Source organism: Belonocnema kinseyi, chromosome 10, assembly GCF_010883055.1.
Source record: "Belonocnema kinseyi isolate 2016_QV_RU_SX_M_011 chromosome 10, B_treatae_v1, whole genome shotgun sequence".
NCBI lineage: Eukaryota > Metazoa > Arthropoda > Insecta > Hymenoptera > Cynipidae > Belonocnema > Belonocnema kinseyi.
In genome coordinates this window covers 1,137,729-1,142,997 of record NC_046666.1, presented here as the reverse complement: position 1 = coordinate 1,142,997, position 5,269 = coordinate 1,137,729, and the positions used below count along the sequence as shown (strand labels likewise).

General features: G+C 25.1%; 1 protein-coding gene across 1 annotated transcript in view; it reads right to left on the bottom strand.

Annotated features, from left to right (window-relative positions):
- The window catches only part of LOC117181935, a 110,483-nt gene that overhangs the window by 31,028 nt on the left and 74,186 nt on the right, over nt 1-5,269 (bottom strand). The window lies entirely within an intron of this gene.

Below are 5,269 nucleotides of genomic sequence, written 5' to 3'. Positions count from 1 at the left end.
ATATTTTGTCAGATTTTAATTTTCTCTTCCGGGGTATTTTGTCGGATTTTTATTTTCTCTTCCCGCATATTTTGTCGGATTTTAGTTGTCTCTTCCGGAATATTTTACGGGGATAATATTTACTAAGCCCGCATATTTTTCCGGATTTTAATTTTTTCTTCCTCGATACTTTGTCGGAATTTAATTTTCTCTTCCCGCATTTTTTGCCGCATCTTAATTTTCTCTTCCGGAATATTTTGCAGAATTGTCATTTTCTTTTTACTTATATTTTGTCGAAATTTAATTTTTTCCTCGAGAATATTTTGACGGATTTTAAGCTTCTCTTCTCGCATATTTTGTCGGATTTTAATTTTATCTTCCAGGATATTTTGTCAGATTTTAATTTTCTCTTCCGGGGTATTTTGCCGGATTTTAATTTTCTCTTCCGGAATATTTTGCAGGGTAATCATTTACTCTTCCCGCATATATTTACAGATTTTAATTTTCTCTTCCGGGATATTTTGTCGGTTTTTAATTTTCTCTTCCCGCATATTTTGCCGCATTATAATTTTCTCCTCCGGAAAATTTTGCATGATTATAATTTTATCGTCTTTTAGATTTTGCCGAAATTTAAATTTTTCCTTAGGGATATTTTGACGAATTTTAAATTTCTCTTTCGCATATTACGCCAGATTTTAATTTTCTCTTCCGGAATATTTTGCAGTATTATTATTTACTCTTCCAGCCTATTTTGTCGAAATTTAATTTTTTCTCCGGGGATATTTTGTCGGATATTAATTTTCTCTTTCGGCATATTTTGGGGGATGATAATTTTCGGTTCTAGCATCTTTTGCAAAATTGTAACTTTCTCAGCTGACATATTTCATCGGATTTTAATTTTCCCTTCCGTGATATTTTGTCAGATTTTAATTTTCTCTTCCGGGATATTTTGTCGAATTTTTATTTTCTCTTCCCGCATATTTTGTCGGATTTTAGTTGTCTCTTCCGGAATATTTTATGGGGATAACATTTAATAAGCTCGCATATTTTTCCGGATTTTAATTTTTGTCTTCCTGGATACTTTGTCGGAATTTAATTTTCTCTTCCCGCATTTTTTGCCGCATCTCAATTTTCTCTTCCGGAATATTTTGCAGAATTGTCATTTTATTTTCCTCTATATTTTGTCGAAATTTAATTTTTTCCTCAGAAATATTTTGACGGATTTTAAGTTTCTCTTCTTGCACATTTTGTCAGATTTTAATTTTCTCTTCCCGCATATTTTGCCTGATTTTAATTTTCTCTTCCGGAATATTTTTCAGGGTAATCATTTACTCTTCCCGCATATATTTACAGATTTTAATTTTCTCTTCCGGGATATTTTGTCGGATTTTAATTTTCTCTTCCCGCTTATTTTGCCGGATTTTTATTGTCTCTTCCAAAATATTTTGCAGGGTAATCATTTACTGTTCCCGCATATATTGTGGCATTTAAATTTTCTCTTCCAGGATATTTTGTCCCAATATAATTTTCTCTTCTCGCATATTTTGCCCCATTTTAATTTTCTCTTCTGGCATATTTTGTCGAAAGACAATAGTTTGCCTTTTTTTTAACGGTTTCTAATTGAAACGACTCAACGACCTGCGTGGGTAACACCTGCCAGTAAGGTGCGAATTAGCATTAACACTTTACTTCCTGCTGAGGACAGGTGTAACGTACAAAAAAGTATAAATTTGCCTAAAATATAAACAAAGCTAAAAGATATTCCACAAAAGATACATTTTAATGAAAAGCAGTTTGTTTTTCCAAAACAAAAAATTAGGTAAAAATCCTCCTTTCTAATTAAAAAGTAATTTCGAACGATAGAAAATTACGTCGCAATTAAATTGATTATTAAACATCAATGGAAATTCACAAGGTTTTACATTTTCAAATGTGACACTTTCTTAACAGGTGTAATATTTGATGTTACGTCATGCAACGTGTCACCTCAGACACAATAATTGCTAACTAAAAACATGTGGCGTTAAACTCTTTTATAATTTAGCCTATAATTTTTTTGAAAAATAAATTTAGTTGAATTATTATAGTAAATTCTTACTGAAATCTAGTAAATTTTTAGTTCAGTTCTATTAACTTCAAAGTCACTTGTAGCAGAATTAAATTTAATTCTAGTACACTCAAACTGAATTATGGCAAAATTAAATACTAGTGAATTCAGAATTAATTCTATTGAATTCATGTTCAATTCTAGTAAATTCATATTCAACCTTTTAGCAAATTCTAATTTAATTCTAGCAAATTCAGATTTAAAAAACTAGTGAATTCTGAATTAATTCAAGTGAATTAGATTAAATTATAGTGAATTCAAGGTCAGTTCTTGCAAATTCAAGTTCCTACTTATTCTAGTAAATTTAATTTTAACTCTAGGAAATTTAGATTAAATTATAGTGAAAGCGAAATGAATTATGACAATCTAAATTGAATTAAGATAGTCAATTTATATTGAATTCTGGTAAATTTTCAATTTAGTTTTGGTAAATTCAAGTTCAATTTCAGTAAAATAAATTTGAATTCTAGCAAACTAAAATTGAATTATAGTAATTTCAAATTAAATTCTAGCGAATTCAAAATTAATTATAGTGAATTTAAGTTGAATTCTAGCGAATTCAAGTTCTAGGTTCTCGCAAATTTCATATTGAATCGCTGTAAATTTAAAGTTCAGGTCTGGTAAATTTAAGTTCATTTCTAGCCAATTCAAATTGAATGCTAAAAAAATTAAACTGAAATTAAATTCTAGTAAATTAAAATTAAATTATCATAGTAAAATAATATTAAATTCTAGTAAATTTTGAGTTCAGTTCTAGTACATTCAAGATCAATTTCGGAAAATGCAAGTTCCAGCTATTATTAAGTTCAACTTTCATTCCAGTAAATTCAGAGTAAATTCTAGTGTAATCCAATTTAATTTTAACAAATTCAATTCGATTCCGCGCTCAGGCAATATTTGAAAAAATTAAGAATAAACTCTAGCGAATTCAAATTCAATTATAGCAAATTAACATTTTATATGAGTAAATACAAATTTAATTCTAGCCAATTCGAACTCAATTATGAAAATTCAAATTGAATTATAAAAAATCAAACTCTCAATTCTTGAAAATTAAAATTTAATTCCGATAATTCAAATTAAATTAAAAAGATTCAAATTAAACTCTAGAAACTTAAAAATTAAATTGTGAAACTTCAAACTGAATTCTATCCAAATTAAATTTAATGGTGAGGATTCAAATTCCATTATAGTCAATTAAACTTGAATTAGAAAAAAATCCAATTGAATTATGAGAATTCAAATTCAATTATAGCAAAATCACATTTTAATTGAGTGAATACAAATATAATTCTATGAAATTCAAACTCAATTATGAAAATGTAAGGTCAAATTTAATTCTAGCAAATTCAAATTGCATTATAAGAATTGAAATTCAATTGTAGTTAATTCAAAATAAATTATTATAATTAAAACTGAACTCTAAAAAACTTAAATTTAGATTTAACTGTAAGAAATTCAATATTGAATTGTGAAAACTCAAATCGAATTGTGAAAATTCAATCTGAATTCTATCAAAATGAAATTCAATTATGAGAATTCACGGTCAATTATAGCAAATTAAAATGGAATTCTAGAAAAATCTAATTGAGTTATGAAACATCAAATTAAATTTTGAAAATTTAAATTGTATTTTAAAAATTCAAATTGAATTATTATCCTAAATTCATATTGAATTCAAGTAGATTTTAGGCGCAGTACTAATAAATAAAAATTAAATTCTAGTAAATTAAAATTGAATTCTAGTATATTTAAAATGAATTCTAGAAAATTCAAATTAAATTCTGGCAAATTAAGATTAAATTCTAGCAAATTCAAAATTAATCCCGTGAATTGAAGCTAGTTTTTAGTAAATTTAAGTTTTAGGATCCATTAAATTCAAAATTGAATTGTGAAAATTCAAATGAATTATGAGAATTCAAATTCAATTATAGCAAATTAAAATTTTAATTGAGTAAATATAAATTTAATTCTAGCCAGTTACAAATTGAATTATGGAAAATCAAATTCAATTGTAGTAAATGCAAATTGAATTAAGAAAATTAAAATATAATTATTAAGATTCAAATTTAACTCTAGGAGATTCAAAATTTTATTATAAAAATTCAAGTTGAATTATGAAACTTCAAATTAAATGATGAACATTCAAATGGAATTATAAAAATTCAAATTAAATTATCCTTGCAAATTCATGTTGAATTCAAGTAGATTTTAAGCTCAGTCCCGGTAAATTAAAATTAAATTTTAGTAAATTAAAATTGAATTCCAGAAAATTAAAATTGAATTCTAGTATATTTAAAATGAATTCTAGCAAATTCAAATTAAATTCTGGCAAGATAAGATTAAATTCTAGCAAATTCAGAATTATTCCCGTGAATTGAAGTTAGTTTTTAGTAAATTCAAGTTTCAGGATACATCAAATTCAAAATTGAATTGCGAAAATTCAAATGAAATTGTAAAAATTCTACCTGAATTCTATCAAAATCAAATTGAATCATGAGAATTCAAATTTAATTACAGCAAACAAATTATTTAATTGAGTGAATATAAATTTAATTCTAGCAAGTTACAAATTGAATTATGAACATTCGAATTCAATTATAGCAAATTAACATTTTTAATGAGTGGTACAAATTTAATTGTAGAAAGTTTAAATTGAATTATTAAAATTCAAATTCAATTATATTAAACGGAAATTGAATTAATAAAATTCAAATTTAATTATTAAGACTCAAATTTAACTCTAGAAGATTCAAAATTCAATTGTGAAAATTCAAATTGAACTATGAAGATTCTCTCTGAATTCCATAAAAATGAAATTCAATTATGAGAATTCAGGGTCAATTATATCAAATTAAAATGGAATTCCAGAAAAATCAAATTGAATTGTGAGTATTCATATTCAATTATTGCAAATTCCCATTTTAATTGAGTGAATATAAATTTAATTCTAGCAAATTCAAAATGAATTATGAAATTCGAATTCAATTGTAATGAACTTTAAAAACTCAAATTGAATTATGAAACGTGAAATTCAATTATGAAAATTTAAATTGAATTATAAAAATTAAAATTGAATTGTTATAGTAAATTCATATTGAATTCAAGTAGATTTTAAGCTCAATCCTGCTAAATTAAAATTAAATTCTAGTAAATTAAAATTGAATTCCATAACATTAAAAT